Raw genomic sequence first — 22,110 nt, 5'->3', positions numbered from 1 at the left:
AAATCATGACAAATTTTGCAAATATGTGTGCAAAAATGTCCCTTTGTTTTTCAAGCATCTCTAAAATGGAGTAAAGCTGATCATTGCTTAAGGTCAAATTATTTTCCAGCAACTGAATAACTAGTCTTATCAGTGAATAAGTGAATATGACTTAATACCTATACAATCCCTTCAGACAGCAGAGATCAGGTTTCCATAATAAGTCATCTTTTTAGTAAATAACTCACTGAAATCCATTCAATTTACATTAATTCCATGTTGACTAAAGAGTACAGTGAGATAGTCTTCACACACGCAGCAAGGATAAAGGAATTCAGAGCCCAACAACAAGCTGCTCCTTTTGGAGTCCCGTGGTTTCTAAAATAGAAAATGTAGAACCTTTTAGATAATTCTGAATTTTCAGTTTATTAATATTTTTGAACTAGAGTCTGGCTGACAACAGGGCTTAATTTCCTTTCAAACCTCCTCTGGAGAAATTAGCCTTTTTTAGATTTTCGATTCAAGATGTATTCTCATCCAACATTGTGTATCTAAACGTGTCTGAAGTTCAGTGATCTGTTTTTCAGTCATTTCCTTATTAAATTAAATTATTGTGATTATTTTCCTTTTAACTCTCTCTTCGATTTGTGAATTTTTACCAAAAGGTTTCCAACCATTCATCCTTTGCAAGTTCTCTGAAATCAATGTGAACATTCCAGTAGTACAGTAACATTTTCAGCCATGTTAACTGTGTACTGACTGAAGCTTTTCCGGCATCATTATGGGCCATATTCTTTCTTCTGATACATATGTAGGATTCACTTATACTCATTTGAGAGCTGAATTGAGCCCTAAGGTGAACAAACAGGTGTCCACTTTAGGTTCAAATACTGCCCTTTGCATTGTGCTTGCCACTCCTCTGTAACTGATTGTTTTACTTGATTTCTATTAAACTATAGTACCACCAAAAATTCCATTGAGAAATATTTTTTTCCTAAGGACATCCTGGAAAAGAGAATGAAACAGTAATAAGCTGTTGTTCCTTACAAATAAACAAGCAAGAAACAGATTGAAAAAGCACAAACAACATATGTGAGAAACAGTTGTGTGCAGATTTTCAACTCGTGTTAGAGGAAGATTGAAATGCAGCATAGTTGACATAGATAGACACCTCGTAAAACGGGGCCACAACGGATTATCCATCTTTGTGAAGCATCTGAGTGCAAAGCACTATGTGAGTGCTAATTACTATAGAAAACCAAAAAAGTGTCAGGGCAATAAGTTTTAATAGACAAAAAACAAAGTAACAAATGGAGATCTTGTGTCTGCGGAATAAAAAGCCCCAGGAAATTAGAGGCTATTTTTTTTAAAGTGGCTGAGTTCTCTAAGATTTCTAAAATGGCTTTTAGTTTTGTGCACCCCTCTTGAGAAAACCACATTTTAAAAGTCTAGGCCAGGGGTCGGCAACCTTTCAGAAGTGGTGCGCCGAATCTTCATTTATTCCCTCTAATTTAAGGTTTCGCGTGCCAGTAATACATTTTAACGTTTTTAGAAGGTCTCTTGCTATAAGTCTATAATGTATAACTAAACTACTGTTGTATGTAAAGTAAATAAGGTTGTAAAAATGTTTAAGAAGTTTCATTTAAAATTAAATTAAAAGGCAGATCCCCCCGGACCGGTGGCCAGGACCTGGGCAGTGTGAGTGCCACTGAAAATCAGCTTGCGTGCCGCCTTTGGCACGCGTGCCATAGGTTGGGTCTAGCATCTGTTTTTCCTTCTATCCTCTAGTAGGGTTTTTACTACAGTCACATTTTTCTAGCCTCGTTCTGTCTTAGAAGCTCTATGGCCTAAATCACAAAGTTTCTTTCCCCCTCCCACTCCCATAAACAGCCTTTCCTCAACTGCACTGATTTTGTGATCAGGCGCACCTTTATAGTCTTGAATATTCCTAGGAGCTCTTGTGAGTCTCCCTCCCTCCAAACACCTCTGAATTTTATTTCAAGCTTCTGTTACAACTAGCTAGGATGCAGCTGCTCTGGTAAAATTTCTCTAGTACCAGCTGCTATTTGACTTTCCTCATGCCTCTGTGGCAGGTGTGTTTAAAACACCGGCTAATTCCTTCTATTCTCTCCATGAAGGAGTGAAGGTTCTTCTATGAAAGCCCCATTTCCACTGCAATGCTTCTTTGAGACAGGGTTTCCCTCAGTGGACTTTAACAGCTCATCAAGCAATCTGTCTCTATCCACACATGCAGAAAGGAGACATTGGCGCGCTTGATAAGAATGAGAAACATTCACACATGCTCACTCTATCCACATTTGTATGGCTGGAAATTGATCTCTGTAGAAAGCTCCTACCCCTGATCATTAAGGATTGATTCTGTAGATTACGACTAGTCAAAAATTTTCTGTGAAAACTCTTTTTCAACAGAAAGTTGGGCTTTGAACAAAACAATTTTTGTTTTGCACAGTTCTGTGGAAAATTTTAATACTTCATTAAAAACAAGTGCCTGAAGACCAAAATATTTTTGGACAAAACCAGAAATATTTAGATTCAAAATGGCACCACAATGCCTCATGGAATTTGTAATTTGGGTACCTTATGCTTCCATTCTCCTCTATGGGCTGGACTCTCTGGCCAGACTACAACTCACAGGGTGCACCATGGGCAGCGACTGCTATGATGCACCCTTTCCCCTCACCGAGAGAGAAATTGGTACACCATGGGAGGTGTAATCCAGCCAGAGAAGAGATTAGATGCATAAGGCATCCCCAAACTTAAATGCCCGTGGTGCCATTTTAAATCAAAATATTTTGTCTTCATGCCAAAATACATTGGTTTTTAGCTGAAATATTTCAGTTTTCAATATTTTGCTGAAAAGCCAAATATTTTTCAGAAAATTTCAATGAAAATGAAATATTTGTCTAAGTTTTGCATAAAAACCCTATTCTCTGATCAGCTGTACTGTGAATGTTAAATTCTATATTTTCATATTAATTTTATTTCATTTTAGCCAGAGGCTATTGGCCAAGATGCAACATTTCCACTTCTTTACTTACAGCCCAGCCAGGTATAACTTCAGCTTTGTTTTAATTCCATGTAGTTTTCATGGAAATTAATGATAGTACTGGATAAAGCAAGGCATGGAAGCAGATGCAGTCGAAGCTTCCCTGCCAATGCACCTTAGTTCTGATTGGCCACATTCCAATACCAATGTTTCCACTTCTCTACTAAGTGACAGGTTAGGCAGGGGTGGCCAACCTGTGCCTCTGGAGCCACATGCGGCTCTTCAGAAGTTTAGTATGTGGCTCCTCGTATAGGCACTGACTCCGGGGCTGGAGCTACAGGCACCAACTTTCCAGTGTGTCGGGGGGTGCTCACTGCTCAACCCCTGGCTCTGCCGCAGGCCCTGCCTCCATTCCACCCCTTCCTGACCCCGCCCCTGAGCCTGCCATGTCCTCACTCCTCCCCCTCCCCACCCCAGAGCCTCCTGCACACCACAAAACAGCTGATCTAGAGGTGCTGGGAGGGAAGGGGAGGCACTGATTGGCGGGTCTGACAGTGAGTGGGAGGCACTGGGAGCGGGGTCGGGAGCTGAGGGGGGCTGCTGATGTATTACTATGGCTCTTTGGCAATGTACACTGGTAAATTCTGGCTCCTTCTCAGGCTCAGGTTAGCCACTCTTGGGTTAGGCACTTTGGCACAGGTCAATTTTATCTGTGTCTATACCTAAATCTTATCAGTGTTAATAGAAGCTATGAGTTTAAAGAGAAGTAAAGATACACAATATCACTTTCTGAGATCTTAAAAAGAGACAGTTAAATGTGGTCGTGATGGCTGAAAAATATAGCCCGCACACTCACTTGTAGGAAGGGCTGTGCATGATGGAAAGTGTGTGTATTTGTGCTGGCAAATCACAATATACATGGAGAAAATGCTAGTGTTTTGAGTTTTGTGAAACCTCTAGAACTTATTTTTAAAGTTTCTCATGTCAAGAAACTTGTTCTAATTTTGCATATTATTTTCCTTAATTTAAATCATTTCTTTTCAAGGGAGATGTAATTAACAAAATATGTATTTCCAACTGAATGGAAACTTTGTCCATGCCAGCAACAAAGATTGGCCTCTGAAAATAATTCTTGCCCTACTTATAAAACGACAGGAGGGGGGTACATTCTAAATTTTATATAAGGAAATTCAGACACTTTGGAATTTGCCATAGCCAAATTTAACTTAGAGTTCTAAAGTTTTGAGTTCTAATCTGGAACCCATATTCTTAATTTACTCCCATCCCTCTGCCATATGAACAGAAGATAGGCAAGTAAATTATGCTGTGCAGAAAAATTGGGCACAGGGAGCACAGGATTCAGCTCTCCCCAATTCTGTCTCGATCCATTATGGACTTTTACCTAACACCTGATGTGAGGTTACTCTATCTGATAAATGGCTGGAACTACTGAAGCAAACAAGATGCTTTATAAAGCATACAATCAAATGCAAAGTGTGCCCAGTTACTTCTCTTTCAATTTAAGAAAACTCCTCTATTACATCCTGTAAATGGATAAATCAAGGATACACTCCAGCTAGTATATATATTTTAATGATCTAGTGGAACAGACAATATGAGGATAGTCCAAAGCTAAGAGCAGATCTTACAAAATCTACCTTTTTGTTCCAGACCAAATCAACTGGAAACCAATAAAATCATAAGTGCTTTTCACAAGATTTTCCATGGTTATTTTTAAGAGTAAGCAAGGAATCTAGCTACACTGAGGTACTCTAATCCCATATTTCCTATTCTCTTATCAATAAGTGCTATGTAGGTAACATAGCGCCGCTGAGCCACATAGAAAATATTTTACATATAAATAACTCACCTAAGTTGAATATTGATTCATAGGCTCATTAAACTAATTTTTCCACTGTAGCCTAATCTGCCACTGGCCTGCACCAGTTATTTACACCAATGCAATGTGACAGGAAAACACTACGAAAGCAGAATGGTAGCATTTTCCACTACTTTTCACAAGTGTAAATTACTACAATAAAATTACAAGACAGCAATGATTCAAACACCTTGGTCCTAATAATTAAGGACCATAATGGCCTATGGCAGTGGTTCCCAAACTTGTTCTGCCGCTTGTGCAGGGAAAGCCCCTGGCAGGCCGGGCCGGTTTGTTTACCTGCCACGTCCGCAGGTTCGGCTGATCGCGGCTCCCAGTGGCCACGGTTCGCTGCTCCAGGCCAATGGGAGCTTCTGGAAGCAGTGTGGGCTGAGGGACATTTGGGAACCACATTTGGGGCCTAGGGTCTAGCAACCTGAGACTGCATCTAAATCCACAACTCACCAAGACAACTTCATTGGTGTGGGGGGGAGGGTGAAGGAAGAGACACAGCAGGTGACAGAGCTCAGAGTGAAATTCATGGGAGTGGGGTATTCTCAGTTGAGGGGCCACAACTGGAAGAAATAATTATCTTCACTCAAGCCTTTCCCCAGTTAGTAAGACTGCGTAGGGAGATAAAAGTAGAAGCAGGGGAGAGTGAAAAATAAACAAACTCAAAACAAACAAGTAATGACTGATGAAATAGGGTGGAGTTGCTCATACCGCTACCATGCAACTCCATTATGCGTCTGGTACCTAATTACCACAGTAATGGATACAGTAGGGATTCCTGGATACAGAGTGCCTGATCTTGCACCACTGAAATCAATGGAAGCTCGGCCACAGAGGAAGAGAGATAATGGGACTGATTCTCATTTGCACTAGGGTCACTTTACAGAGCTAGAACAGTATGAAGCAGCTTTAGAGTGAGTGTCAGGGTAATTTAGGCCCAATTACACTGTCCAAATGATATTCGTGGCACCTTTGTACATGAAAGTCAGGCTTCTTGAAGTCTTCTGTGGTATATTTCCTACTTAATTAAGGCTGAATTAATAAGTCTATATGAAGTGCATTAGTATTATTTCTATAAGTTGGGGTTTCTGGGATTTTTTTAAACAGTGATGAGCAATTCTTAGCAAGATTGCAGTATGAATTTGGATTATTATTAAGTATGGATGCTTGATAAACAATCTGACCACTACAGTTCTTGCATGCAAGAATAGGCTTTGTCAGAAGAATCCTGGCACTTGCACTTCTGTTCTGTGGAGGGCATACAAGGAAAGCAACCTTTCATCACTTTCCAGTCTAGACTTGGATGGAAAGTAAGCTGGGAACCAAATGTTTTCTCACTTTCTAAGTGCTTCACACTTAGAGTGCATCCACTCATTTTACAGCACAGAGGAGTTCAATGTTTAGTCAAGGTCAGACAGTGAATCAATGGCAGAGAAAGGAGTACAAGCCAGGCTTTTTGACTGCATTCTCAAGCCCTAGCCCTTGGACCACAGTGCCTGAAGCCGGCACTCAGGAACTCACAGGAAAGGAGATCTCACAGTATGTTCAAATATAAGTAGTTTGTATTGTATTTTATTACAACACTGAGGACACAGCAAAGTCAATGTGAAGTATATAAACTGACAGTCTTCCTCAGTTTAAAATATTTTTTAAATAATTCTATAGCTGTTATTTAGATACTAAAGCCACAAATGCTGGTTATCCTGGGTTCGTTCCAAATGTGTTATGGGAATTGTAAACAGTATTTTACAATTGCAAAACATCCATTTTATCCAGCCACTTAGTAGACTCTTCCCATATAGCATTATAGACATGGAGGCTGATTCTCAGTTACAGTTCGATAGTGTGAAGGGATCATAAAGTGTATGTAAATGTGTGCCCATTTTGAAACCCCTTTATTCTGACACAGTGGGGAAGGAAGGGTGGCTAGTGGTTATGGTCTGGTACCCTGGAGACCTACTGAATTCCTGCTCTGCCACAGACTCACTGTTTAGCTTAATTAAGTCATTTGGGATATGTCTACACTGCAATTAGACACCCAGGGCTGGCCCATGCCAGCTGACTCAGGCTTATGGGGCTTGGGCTGCAGGGCTGTTTAATTACAGTGTAGACATCCAGGCTCATGCTGGAGCCCAGGCTCTAGGACCCTGAGAGGTGTGAGGGTCCCAGAGTTTGGGCTGCAGCCCGAGCCAGAACATGCATACCACAATTAAACAGTCCCACGCCCTGAGCCCAAGTCAGCTGGCATGGGCCAACCATGAATGTCTAATTGCAGTGTAGACATACCCTATGGGACAGATTTTTAAAGGTACCCAAAGATACAGATAGGCACCTCGGCTTATTTTCAAAAGCACCTGTCTGCAACTGTAGGTACATAAATACCTTTAAAAATTTGGCTTAATCTCTGTGCCTCAGGTCCCCATATATTAAATGAGACTGTAGTACTTTCCTACTTCACAGGGGCATTGCAAAGATAAATTTGTTAGTGATGGTGAGGCAGTCAGATACTGTAGTGCTGTGGGTAATGAGTACTTAGATTACACAGAGATTTTGTATAAATGAGAATCAGACTCACACTATTTAAAGTGAGTGGGAACAAATATTTGTTTATGAACTTACAGCCCAGCCAGGTATAACTTCAGCTTTGTTTTAATTCCATGTAGTTTTCATGGAAATTAATGATAGTACTGGATAAAGCAAGGCATGGAAGCAGATGCAGTAGAAGCTTCCCGGCCAATGCACCTTAGTTCTGATTGGCCACACTCCTGTTACGTTAGAGCCCGTTCAGAATGCTGACTGCTCTGTGACTTCAATATGAAGTTGAAGAACCTCAGCATCTTTCTGGTTCAGGACCCAAGTCCTGCCTTAGCTGCTCTTTCTCAGTCTCATTAATGAGCTGGCAACATGAGGCCAAATTAGTGAACCTTTTGTGTGTAATGGTACCTAATTAGAAACAGACCCCCAACTGCTATGGTGAAGCAGGGAAAGCACTACCTAAATTGAGCTGGGAAATCAGTAGAAGGGGGACGGGTCTAGAGGAAGGTCCAGTAGTTTGCATCCTAGTCCCAGCCAGCCCTAGAGCTGGGAAGGGTCAATACCCTGACAAGAGGGATAAATCAAAATTGCACCCAGGAGGGGTGATAGACCTTTTGTTTAGAGCTGAATTCCTGAAGGGGACTCTGGTCATTTCTCACGAGTCCCAGTGAAGGAGTCCAGGGAAGGGATCAACTGCAACTCATCATTGTGGCAGAGGAACTGACACCAGAGGGAGTGCGAGAGAAAGTTTCCTGCAACTCTGCCTCCAGGCAAAAGGGAGCACCCTGAGGTATTGCCATCCCCCCTTCTAAAAATCTTACTTGGCCCCAAATATGGCAACATTACCACTCACACCAGAGACTGCCTACATTCTTGCCAGCTCCCCATTCTGGTGGTCTGTTTCCACCAAAAAATGCTTCTTTTCCTCCATGGCCTGCTATCTGGCCTCTTTAACAGAATCAAGTTCCTCTTCTCTGTCAAGGAGATGAGGGTTCTCATGTCCTCCCCTTTCCAGGCTGTATCTATGACCTTCTCACAGGCCTTGTTCTCCTCCTGGGTCTTCATGCTATTCACAACTCCTGCTCCCTTAGGGCTGCTCGTTGAGTCTGCCTCACATTTCCTGATTCCCCTTGCAGATTCTCTGCTGTCACCTTCTGGCCCCCACGGGGCACCTCTGCATACACAGCCATCTATGGGAGGCTAGTGTCAGTGACCATAGTCCTTTCACTAGACTCCCCTTCAGGGGGCAGATCTGTTGAGCAACTGTATCATTCTTTGTTTCCAGTGCCACCTCTGGTGCACCTGCCTCCTGAGCTTTTGTGCCACCAGATGCCCTCTTCTTCCTTTGCCAATTCTTCAGGCTCCTGCCTTTATTCCTGCATTGAGCCGGTTTTCTCTGAAGGCAATGTCTTTTTACATGGCTCACTTCTTTACAAGTGAACCCTGTGCACTTCTTCGCCACTGGCAGAGATTCCGTGACTTTTCCTGCAGTTTGCCCTGGAAAATCAGTCTCTTCCCTCCCATCCCCAGCCCAGTTGACTGAATGGCAAACCCTTCTTAAATGTCCCATCTGTCCATAATCCTAACATCCCCTTGGCCAGGCCTCAGGCCTTTTGGATCCTTCTTTCTCTACATGATGCCTGTAGTTATTGCTGTTTCTTCGATGAAGGATCTATAATAGATGCAGCAGCTCGAGCTGTACCCCCTGCCACTCTGAGTCTCAGCAGCTAAAGCAATGTCTGGCTTTGCCTCACAAAACCAGTCCTCCCCAGAGGCAAGAGTATGAAATTTAGTGGCCATGACCGTATAGCAAGGAGGAAGGGCAGCCTCACCAAAAAAGGCCTACTTGTATCCTGGTTCCATTTTTATTTCAGGTTCCATTCCCTCTTTCCAGGACCCATCTGGATCCCACTTCTAGTACCATTTGGTAATATGCATCCTTATCTGTAGGGCACCCCCTTGTTCCCAGATGCAGCATTGCAGGGGATTTTGCCTCTTGCACTCCCACTCATGGCCACTTTCCCTGCCACAATGATCAGTCGCAGCTGATCCCTTGCTTGGACTCCCTCACTGAATTTTGTGTGACATGGCTATAGGGCTGAGCCATACACTAGTTCAGTACCCTTCAGGGATTCAGCTCTAAACAGTCCTTTACCCCTCCTGGGCTCAATTTTGATTTATACCCCTTGTCAAGGTACTGACCCTCCCAGGCTTTTCCCTACGAGGGGTCTAGGTATCACTTAAATTGCCTTTTTGCCCCTCATAGGCGTCTACATCACTCCCTCGTCCTCACAGACCCCTACCTTGGGGCTCTTCTCCACCCTAGGGCCCCACCGTCTTCAGCAGCTAACCCCTCTGCTTCCTGGCCCTAGCCAGTCCCAACTTACCAGGCACTCCTCTACGCCAGCATGTCTCAAACTGGGAGTCCCGACCCAAAAGGGGGTTGCAAGCATATCGTAGGAGGATCATGGTATTGCCATCCCTACTTATGCACTGCTTCCAAAGGTGGGTGGCCAGAGAGTGGTGGCTTCTTTCTAGCTGCCCAGCTCTGAATGCAGTACCACTGCCACCAGCAGTGCAGAAGAAAGTGTGTCCTGGGGATGGGGGTCATCACAGCCTGAAATATTTTCAAAGGGAGTCCCCACCAAAAAAAAAAAGAGAGAGAGAGAGAATCCCTGCTTTAGGCCCTTCCCAGCAAAAGAGAAGCTCTCCCTCAGTGATCTTCTTTTGCCTTCCCAGGTCAATTTAAACAGTGATTTCCCTTCTCCGCTATAAGAGCCTGGATCAGTTTCTAATTAAGCCCCATCATACCCAGCTGGTGCAATTAATTAGGCCTTGTGTTGCCAGCTCATCAGTGAGGCTGAGGGATAACTGATAGGCAGGGCTGAGCCCATCTTACCTCAAAGCACCAGCTAGCCCATGACACATCCATTTAGATTAGGAAGTTTTTCAACCACTTTTCAACCACAGAGGAAAATGATTTCACAAGGCAACAGGCAGTGGGGAACAAAGACCTAAGTGTAAAAAAATGAACAGCTAGGACCTGATCCTTCCCTGCCCTGCATCTTCCCCAGGCACAAATGACTGCACAAAGTGAGTGCAAGGTAGGTATAAAATGAAGAATGGTTTACACCCACTTCAATGACCGCACCAGGTGCAAGGCAAAGGAGAATTAAGACATATGCACAAACTTACTATAGCAAGTCCAATGGACCATTATTAATAAATAGCAAATGCCTTAGTAGCCTTTGTGTTAAGCAGAGACAAAAGAGATCCTAATCCATATTTCTAAAGTTACGTATCCACACAAAATTCATGCATCTCGTTTCATTACTTTTCCACTTCAGCATGCAGTTTTGGATTAAAGTTTGAATGGCTTAATGAGTAGTTCATGAAAGAATCAAACACCTAAAGATTGTTTTGAATATTATTTTTAATGCTTTCCGGCTCATTTCCTATAGTCCTGCTGATATTACTAAAAAGGTTGCCAAAAGCACTCTGGCAAATGGTAAAGATTCAGATAATGAGCATCCCATCCAAACTTTTTTGTGGATAATTAGAGGATTGAATATCGTGAAGAATAAGCCACTTTTTATTACTCATAAATCATTCACTTCTAAGGATGTTTTATTACCTCATGTCTCTAATTATTATTTTTAAAAGCCTCTAAAAAACAAAAAAATGTTTTAAATAATGAACATTTTCAGCCTTCCAGTGCCAAGCTGAGCATAAAAAGAATATTTCCATCAGCTCCCCAAAAAGGTTATTTATTTCTCGTTGGCAACAAACAACAGCTAGAGAAGCAGATGTTGAGTCAATACTCATACATCAGACAGTTGGCTTGCTCCTACTAATTGTTGGTTTACTTCCTATTTCAGCAGAAATTTTATCGAACCTGACAGTGGATACAATAAGTGGTTTATTCATTGGAAGGGATGCATATCTTTTCTGTGACCCATAAACCATGGACTTGGTTCCATAACTTGGTATATTATTATATCATGTTACTCAATAAAACTTGCCTGGGCTATGGAATAACTTAATAATTTGGGAGTCTTTCTAATAAGCCATCTTTACAGTTTCTGCCTCAGAATTTTTTGTCTGATTCACTAGGGTAAAAAATTGACACATTTCACCCAAAGAACTGATTTTTTTTAAACTTGATGGTTGCTCCAGTCAACGTTTGGATTTCCTCATTTGAATTGGATCGTCTGCTTTCTACATGAAAACTACAGAAGTGTCCTGAATTGCTGAAACTTGCACAATACTTCTTTTAGGTTCATTTTTCATTCAAATAGACTTTAGGTAGAGCACTGTAGTCAAGCAAAGACTCTAAGCAGGCCAGATCTTAAGCAGGCATCAATGGAGCTGTACTGACTTATGCCAACTGTGGATCTGGTCCGCTGTCTTGAGTTTGACAGACTGCAAGTTGTTGACCCTTTGTAAACACATGTAAAGAGATGTCCCTTTAATCTGGGCATCAGATGACTTCATATGCATGCCTATTGGAGTTTATCTGAGATCATTAAGATGAGCCACTGAAATTACTAGTTTTGCATGTTTTATGTGAGTACAAGAGAGGATGCTCAAAAGTAGTCTTTCCAGTAGAAGAACAGAGTGTTTTTTTTATTATTATTTCCTGAATCAAGAAACAAAGCCATGGGAGGCATAGGTCTCATTCTCAGGTATGGAATTCGTATTGAACAGAGATCTAAAAAAACTGAGGCCCAAATTTTGAATTTCTGCATTGTGGTGGGGAAGAAAGAAAAGGAGAGCAAACACTGGAAGTAAGGTCCTGAAAACAGTAAGAGAGGAGTGCAGCCCAGGTGTCATGTTTCCCTTTACCCTCACAAATCCTCTTTGATGGCCCAGGGTATTGTCTGCTCTCTGCACCATCACAGTAGGAGGTAGTATTGAGGAACAGATCAGCCAAATGAATGGCCCTCACTACTAGCATCTTCCCCTGGGATCTATAATATTTAGTGCCAAGCTTCAAACTCCATAGGGTGAGGACTAAAGAAGGCTCAACTAAGAAAATACCATAATTAAGAATTTGTAACATTTCTGATAACTGCGGGAGGGGATGGGATAAAAATTGTGCTTTCCCTCCATTTTTTTAAAGTCCTGAGCTTGTCTGATTTCTGTGATTCTAGGATGTACCTTATTTCATTTCTTGTAAACCCTTCTGTAGTTTTTTTAAGTGACGGTTTGTAGGATTTGGGGGAGAAAAAAAGTAAACTTTTAAACTGAAAAAATATAGGACATATTTTAAAGCAGGCAGAATTATCTATCATGGGCATACCCTGTATATCTGGATAGTTTATTTCTAATGCCATCTTATCAAATTAAGGCATAAGGACTAAAATAGGCTTGTTTAGAAGAAAGAGCACAAATTGGCTTCTTCAGTACCTTGACTACATGCAATGATGTAATGGAAAAAGAAACAAAGTAAATGGCATCTAAGTTGCAAGACTGGCCGATTATCTATGCACAAATAGCTCAAAAAATCTGTGGCATATGAAAAAAATAGAGTAGGTTTATATGTTCTTTAGACATGGATGTTTATAGAAATTTAGCATGGTCTTTTCCCCTCAAAAGAAATGTTGAGCATATTGTATAAACATCAACTTTTTCATATGAAATAAGATTTAAAAGAAAATGTAATTTGTAGGGATAAAACTTCTTTATTAATTATGATAAAGCTATGTATGTATTAGGGGAATTTAGGTCAGTCTTTTATCTCCTGTTATTAATGTAACCTTTAAAAGAGTTATGAGAGCTAACTTTTTTTTATCCTATTACCTCTAAAAACAATTCATGTATTAGCAAGAGAATGAGAGTTACCATGTAAGGGGAAAATGTAATTCTTGGGGGGAAATGGTTATATTTAAACAAACCACATTTTAAGTACTTCCTGTCATCACTGGCAAACTGCTAAAGAATCATACAACAGTTTAAACTATTATTCCTAGTGATAAGTAAGAATAAATAGTTACAACTTACTGATTCCAAAGATACCTCTGCACCTGGAATGTAAACTCTGGGGGTAACTGTGTTCTCAGACAGTGGTGTAAACTGAAATATGGGGGGTAGATCTTACAGGCTGAATGAACTGTATTCAATGCAGGAACAAGAGGATGGCAAACAGGGGCAAGGCTTTAAATAATCCTGGGACTAGCAAGACAGAAGGCATTTGCCAGTTTAAGGCAGAGGTACCTTAGAGCTGATGTAACTTATAAGTGGCTGCCCAACAAATTTAATAGCATTCCCTGTGGAGTAAACTACTGCACAATGTGAGCATATGTGGCAAAATCTGGGTAATATTTGGGTGTATCTCAAGAATTACAATTTAACATCTGGTACAACTATATGCAAAACTTCTCTGTAAAAGTTCCTCACATTGCAGTGCTGTTCCTAGATCACAAAATACAAGAGCTAGAGGCCTAGAACCCATGGACCAGGATCACAGCTCCACCCCAACTGCTTTGCACAACTCCAGAAATGTCTATCAGTCAAGTCACGTTTCTGGCTGGTTTCCATTGCTGGAATGGCACAAAATGGCTGGAGTATGTTAGCGTATCTGGATCTAAAATAGTAGATACATACACTACAATATTGGTACTACTACCTCTTCACAGTTAGCTCTGCACTTAAGTCTTTAATGTAAACATACATTAAGGACTTGTCTACATCAGGAACCTATTGTGAAATGAGCTAGCTTGCTGTGTGGATACTTTTCATAGCTTAATAGCTATTGCCTAATATCTATTCTGAGCTATTTCCCCATGTAGACAAGTCCTAACGTATCACTGCAAAGCTAGTGTTATGCATTCTGATTATTTCTGTCCATTAAAACCATTTTTTTAAATGGTCAAAATATATTTAATGAAGATACACAACATTTCAGCAGTTAAGATTCTGCCTCTATCTCAGCAACAGAGAAATGGCAGGCTTCTTCAAATGAAGATAGTACCACTACATTCTATGTATATAATCCTTGACCTTGCAAGAACTTCACTTTTTCAGGTCTGAGCTATAAAATACCAGGCAATATATGTTAGCTCCCACCCCATGAAAAACAAGCATGCATACATTAAAAAAAAAACAGAAATACCAATAAGCTTTAGACAAGGAAAGTTTGGGAACTTTCTGGGAAATGTCATTATAATTTATTCAAATATCTAACTGAACTTGTGTTGAACCATTTCCCCTTTCCTTCCCTTTGAAGGGTTTTGTAGAAGCTCAAGGAGTAGTCAAAACTTCCTTGCCACTGAATAATGAATGTAGGATGTTCCTCAGTCCAGTAAACACTGCATTTTTGTAAAGAAAGAAACCAGCTGGTGCATGAAAATCAAGCTTGCTCACACATTTCAAGATAACTTTTCTCAAGATACATCTTTAGATAAACATCAACCCACAATCCTTTTGGCATTGAATATGAAACCTATTAAATAATAAAAGGCAGGAATATTTGGTTTTGTGCATAAGGTGGTGCGTTCGGACTAGCGGAAAGTCATCTTATCTCTCTGGGCTCCCACAGTCCTGTGGAATAAAAATGGGGTTGTGCTTCAGTGGTTCTCTGTGGGCTCCCAGACCATCTCAAAGGGCATATGAAATGTTCTTCATTCAACAGATGGGAAATATTGCTCTGCAAGCTGGTGCCAGGAAGGGAGGGTAGATGGGAGAGGAGAATACAGGGGCCTAGAGATACAGACAGTAAATGTACATTCCAGAGGGTGGTTAATGGTCAAGAAAAGCAAGAGTTCACTGAGGCAAGACAGAGAGGAATGTCCAAGTTGTTTTTTGATTGATGGTCAGCAGAATGCCAAGGATCAAGAGAAAATAAGCACAAAAAGACATTTCAGTAGGGAAAACAAGGCATTAATAGTGAATATCATGCCTCACGCTGATGATGATTTATACTCTGGCTTGCAGACAAAACCACTAATCTGGTGCAGCTAATAACTTTCAAGGCATGGAAAACTTGAAGGGCTTTTTCAAAAATGATAGAATACATAACAGCCGCAAAGTTTCTCTTGGAGGTTACTTTCCTTTTTCTGAATCTCCTGTAATCATTCAGTTTGTATGGTCCTCAATATAGAAAGAATTCTAAGTTGCCAGGAAGACTAAAATTGAAAATATTTCTAGTCATACAGTTCCAACTTCTTACTTTAGCCAGAGTAAACTAACATCATGATGCAGAGTGTTAGTGTCAGGCATTTATCCCCTACAGATATACATATACATGGCATGCTTATGTTCTCATCGTTAATATATGAGGGAAGCTATGTTTATTAGAGAGTGTATGGATTACAAATGACAATTTATTTTTTAAGTAGATTTCAATAGGTAATTAAATTATCTGCTCTTTTTCTTTAATAGATTCCAAGGCCAGAAGGGATCATTTAATCATCTAGTCTGACCTCCTACAGATCACAGACCATAAAACTTCCCTAGAATAATTCCTAGAGCATATCTTTTAAAAAAAATCCCATCTTGATTTTAAAATTGCCAGGGATGGAGAATCTCCATCAAAAATCCTCGGTAAATTGTTCCAATGGTTAATTATATTAGTAACCTGTCCTCTTCATTATTCACCACTTGCATAATTTTTTGGGTTATCTGCAAACTTTGTCAATGATGATTTTATGTTTTCTTCCAGGGTATTGATAAAAATATTAAATAGCATAAGGTCAAGAACTGATCCCTGCAACGCCCCTCTGGAAACACATCTATTCAATGATGATAATTCGCTGTTTACAATTAACTTTTGTGCCCCATCAGTTAGCCAGTTTTTAATCCATTTAATGTGTGCCATTGTTAATTTTATATCTTTACAGTTTTTTTTAATCAGACTGTCACATAGTACCAAGTCAAAGCCCTTACAGAAGTCGAAGTACATTACATCAACACTATTAACTTTATCAACCAAACTGGTAATCTCATCCAAAAAATTTTAGTTTTACCAGACCTATTTTCCACAAAATCATGTTGATTTGCATTAATTATATTATTCTCCTTCAATTCTTTACTAGCCAATCACCATATTGCCCAGTCCATTGTCTTGTCTGGGACTGAAATCAGACTGAGAAGCTTATAATTACCAGGGTCATATCATTTACCCTTTTGGAATATTAGCACAACATTAGCTTTCTTCCAGTCTTCTGGAACTTCCCTAGTTTTCCAAGATGTATCGAAAATCAATTTTAATGGTCCCAGTGAGCTCCTCAGCCAGGTCTTTGAAAACTATGAAACAAGTGTTGTCATAATTATATGATATGACTACATAATAGTCTGTTTGATTTTTCCCCAAATATAGAACAGAAATATTTATTAAACACTTTTGCCTTTTCTCCACTATTATTTATATTTCTGCCATTTCCATCTAGTAATGGATCAATACCATTGTTAGCATTCTTTTTGTTCTTAATATACTTTAAAATCTTCTAACTGTTCTTAACTGTGCTGACCATAGAATTGTTCTTGTGTGCCTTTGCTTCTCTTATCAATTGTCTACAATGCCTAGCTTCTGATTTATATTCATTACGGTCAGCTTCCCCCTTATTTATATATAATTTTTAATGCTTCCTTCACTTTTTCCTCTAAACCAGGTGTGACGTGCCCCTCTGGTGTTGTCTGGACCAGTGATCTGCTAGGCCACTCCAATCCTTGACTCTGGGAGCCAGTCTTACCCTGCTGTGTTGTGAGAACCCCCACTCCTGGGCTGTTCACGCACAGCCTCTGGCATGTAAGCTGTTCCCAGCTACTTGCAAGCGACTGACACTAGTCAATATCTCCGGTCCCAGACACAACCCTGGGAATCTCCGTCTTGCAGTGCCCAGTTATGCCTGTTGGATGCTTCAAGCTTATATAAGTTCTTCAATTTAACAAAGAAATTGATATGAACCTGGCTTGTTCTCCCAAGGGGAGGCTCTGACACACTACAAACCAAATGCACTGGTTTAGATGGAATAAACAAACAGATTTATTAACTATAAAGGTAGATTTAAGTGATTATAAGTCAAAGCATAACAAGTCAGATTTGGTCAAATGAAATAAAAGCACAATGCATTCTAAGCTGATCTTAACACTTTCAATGTCCTTACAAACGTAGATGCTTCTCAACACAGGCTGGCTAGTTGCTTTTCAACCAGGCTCTCCACTTTGATCAGTGGTTCAGTCACTTGGTGGTGGTGGTGTCTGTAGATATAGGTGGAAGAGAGAGAGCATGGCAAAATGTCTTTCCCTTTTATCATGTCCTTTCTTTCCTCTTGGCTTTGCCCCCGCCCCCTTCAGAGTCAGGTGAGCATTACCTCATCGTAGTCCCAAACTGACCAAGGGAACGGGGTGACTCACTCGAGGGTCTAACAGATTCTTTTGTTGCTGCCTAAACCAGTGTCCATTATTCCTATGAGGCTGGGCTGGATTTGTCCCATCCATGCCCTGATTAGGTGTGAACTGCATCTCTGTTCTTGGGGAGTTTTTGCATGGGCTTGCTTTAAGCCATGAGGATACATTTTCAGCCTCATAACTATATACATGAAATTATAACCTTACTATAACATTACTGTAACAATTACTATAACATTACTATAGCAACCATGCTCAGTGCATTATGAGCCTTCCAAAGACACCCAACATGACAAACTTTGCACTGGATACCACATAATCATTTTATAAAGATGAACATGGGGGCGTAGGGTGTTCCCCTGAGGTACAGAGCATCACACTAGGTTAATTTGTTAACAGGTGATGGCCTTCTTCTTTGACTGTGAGTTTTTTGGGCGTCTAGTAAAGCGTTCTTAAACAATTCCCAATTATTATTCACATTTTTCTGATTAAATTCTTTCTCCCAGCTTTATTCTGTTTGTATATTATAAATGTGATCAATTCATTATCTCTTATACTAAAGCTACCATTAATTTTTAGTTCTGTGTTCAGTACCTCATGATCCATCCAGATGAGGTCTAATATAGAATTCCCCCATGTTGCATGCAACACTTTTTGAGTTAGGAAATTGTTGTCTACAGTATTTACAAATTCCAAGTATATTTCAATACTGGTGGCATGAGACCTCAAAAATATGTCACTCAAATTGAAGTCCTCCGTAATCACACAGTTCTTTCCCTATACATTATAAATAGATCCATAAGGAGCCATTCAACATAATGTGATCTGGTGGTCTGTAGCAAACACCAACAGGCACCCATCTTGTGCTTCATCTGGGACACTGATCCAATAGTATTCAAGATCATTTTCTTTGGAGTTATCAGTGCCACAGAGTGCCACTCCCCCTCCTCTTTTGTCCACTTGATCCTTCCTAAATAGGTTATAATTATTGTTTTTAACAGTGCATTACAGAGAAGGATTAGGGTTTTGTGGGGTCCTGGGCCAGAGCAAGTGGGGGCAGGAAGAGGCAGAGGAGTGGCAGAAAGAGCTGGGGCGGGGCAGAGCAGAGCAGGGCAGGGGTGGGAAGAAACGGGGCAGGGGTGGGGGCTTGGAGGAAGGTGTGAAGTGGGGATAGGGCCTGGGGTGGAGCGGGGGTTGAGCACCACCCAGGATCTAAGTAAATTGGCGCCTATGCGAGAGAGTGCTAATTGTGTTAAGCTAACAGCAAACTACTTTGGGATTTATTTATTTATTTTGGTTGCTATTTGAAGGAGAAATGCCTGCTTACCAAGCAGCCATTTTCTCTGACTCACCTGTGGGATACATTTTTAACATAATAAAGGTTATTAAAATCCTTGACCTTGCAAGAAATTCACTTTTTCAGGTCTGAGCTATAAAATACCAGGCAATATAAATACATAGGTTTATACATTGTGACTGAACACGTCATTCCTCTCCACACACACCCCAGAATCCTCCCCATACCCTCAGCCCCCTCCATACACATCCTAGAATCCTACCCCTTGCCTCATTTCCTTCCCCACCCACTACCCTGACAATCTTTCCTCTTCCTTCACTCAACAATTCCACCATCAGCCCCATCATTCTAGGCCTACAGCCTTGGTGTTGTATTCAGCGCCTTTCTTTCCTGCTACCTCCATAACCAAGCTATGGCCAAGCCCTTGACAATGCCAAAGTTATACTGGTTACTCCTTCCCAAACACCATACTTTTGCCAATAACACTTAGATCTTCTGGTATTTGGTCTCATTTCATTTTCAAGGAGTTAATAAAAACCTACATTCTTTACAAAGATAACAAGGCAGAAGAAAATTCCACAAAGTGAAAATTATACAAATTCACAATTCACCGTTTCTATTTTCCTTTACATATCATGCTGGGGTGGCATTTATGGCACAAGGTTTTAGATTCACACTCCCTCCCACTCCTCCCAACATATGCAGTCATATAAAAATACCTCATTTCTGCTTCCAACTGTGTGCCTATGAAAAAAAGAGGAGCAGAGAAAAGTGCCTCTGAGGCTCAGTAATAAATCTGAATGCTCACAGTTTATGCAGGTTTTATATGGATTTTTTTCTAGCTTTTATATTGAAGAATAAAGCCTGTTTACATTGGCAATGAAGTATTACAATGTATCAAGCTACATATTGCTTCTGGGATTCAGACACCCTTCTTAAACGGACACTCTTGGAAAGCTTTGTGTCCTTTTACATGTGTAAAATTTCAAAGGAGAATAGTATTGTGCTACAATAACCTCTCACACAGGTATTTCCCCTCCGGTTGAGTTGCTCATTTTTATGTGCGATATTTGGAGTGTTTCATATAAATGCTCTTCTCTATTTTCTATTCCCTTTTACATCTCTATTTTCTTTCCATTTTTAAAAAGAGATTAGTAGATTAGATCTAGCATTTTTGTTTCGGCCACCATTTTATTCTCCATCCAGGACTTCAACAACATGGCAACTTTACAAATTTAATTAAATAATGGTAAGCATAAATGCCAGCTGTTGCCCACTGATCAGTCCTCTTATGGAGAATGGAAAGGACTTTTTTATGCCTTTGATTTTTTTTCTGCCTAGATACTCTATTCTCTTGTGTAACCTCCATGCATATGCTACAGTTCATCCACCTAAGTCTAATATTTGACTTTTAGAACAGCAAAGAATCATCAGGAAATTAGGGAATAGGACTTGCATCGGGTCAGACCATCCACAAAATGTAGGTGAAAGGCATTTGTGGAGCCTCAGGAAGTGGAGGTGAAATGGGAGTTGCAACAAAATGCCTGGTACCATGCAAACATTTGGGGGTAAAAAGTAGAGCAAGCCTAAGTCATGAAGTTCAGATACAGCTGTAGCTCTGAATTCAAACTTCTCCAAATGTCAGGACATTCCGATTTGGTGTTCCAATTCTATTCATTAGGAGGGAGAGACCTGAGGAGAATCTGGATCCAGATCTGAACCCCCCCTCCCTCCCCCCAGGATAGAGGGGTTTTCATTTACAATGGAATGTTTGGGCCCTTTCTCCAGCTCAGAAGGAAGCAGCTGCGGGGTAGAGCTCATTTTCTGTTTCTCAACAAGTGTGTGTGTATTTGTGTGTTCTGTTGGTAAGACTTAAAACACAGACACATTGGGCAGAATTCTTCATTGCACCTTTGGGTAGGTCTTTTACAACTGTGTAAAATGGGCTTAAAACTCTAATGGATCAGAATTTTCTCCTCACTTGTGCTAGCATTTTACACCCATGTTTTCCCCAGGGGTAATGACAACACAAGATGACACGCAGTGGAGAATCAAGCCCAACAAGATTTTCACACTTGCATTGCCAGTCCATTTATATTTTGTGCCAGTTTTGTTTCTGAATATTTTAACAATAATTTACTTATAAGGAGGATATTCTGAAGAGACAGAGCTGATCAAGTGGACATGGAATGCTAAAGTGACAGCAGATGCTTTCCTAGGGGGCTGTAAAAAGAAGCTTAAAAACATCATAGTAGCATGTATCTTTGTGTACTAGGTGAAATAAGAGACAATTTGTTTGTTAAATCGTGGATTATGCACATTATCGTTATATGGGAGGCAAAATATTGCATGGAGGGGAGTGAAATATGACAGTCAGATAGTCATTCCATTTTGCAATTCACATGCCATGATAATGAAAGACAGGCACAAGCCAAAAACATGTAAATCATCTAATAATCATAAACCCTAGCTGTTACAGAGCAGCTTCATCCATACATCTCAGCACATTGGTCTACATTTCAAATGCCCCAAAACTGAGTTCTAGGAGTGGGATTCAAGCCCACTGCTGTTGATAACATTTTCATGTGGCATTAAGAAAAGACCTCTCCATTCTGGAATGAAAAACACACTCTCCCTCTCCTTGGCAGGGGAGGTTTTCTTGTGCTCAGACCAAGCTGTGATAAAGGTGACACACATGGAAAATGTAATGGAAGTTCAGTCTCATGGTAACAGAGATTGCCTGAAATACCCAGCCTGTTAGCAGGTGTCAATCCTGCTGTGGAATGTGAAGATAGGTTCTCCTGACTGACTGGCACAGGTGGCTCATTAGCCCACCCAGATATAAGGGCTATCTAGACAGTAGACTCTGGAGAGAGGATGCAGATTATGGGATGAGTAGCTTAGAGGGAGGTTTGGGTTGAACTTCAACGTCTTCTTATGGTTAATTTCACTCTTAAAAACCAGTCTCTAGGAAGGGGCTGAGTCTGAACACTACATAACGGTTGTAGGCTGAGTTTGGGAGCAAATTGAGAAAGGCACCTGCTCGTACTTACT

At 40.6% G+C, this 22,110-nt stretch overlaps 1 protein-coding gene across 1 annotated transcript in view; it reads right to left on the bottom strand.

Moving 5' to 3' along the window:
* The window catches only part of LOC311514966 (uncharacterized protein), a 414,125-nt gene that overhangs the window by 154,373 nt on the left and 237,642 nt on the right, over positions 1-22,110 (bottom strand). Inside the window, exon 8 of the mRNA XM_084617718.1 lies at positions 19,776-19,800. The gene's annotated coding sequence lies outside the window, so the exon portion shown is untranslated. The remainder of the gene's footprint in view (positions 1-19,775; positions 19,801-22,110) is intronic.

This window comes from Lepidochelys olivacea, assembly GCF_965140295.1.
Source record: "Lepidochelys olivacea isolate rLepOli2 genome assembly, chromosome: 1".
In the NCBI taxonomy this organism is placed as follows: domain Eukaryota; kingdom Metazoa; phylum Chordata; order Testudines; family Cheloniidae; genus Lepidochelys; species Lepidochelys olivacea.
Note: the sequence above shows the minus strand (reverse complement) of the source record. Positions and strands in the feature narration are given on the sequence as shown.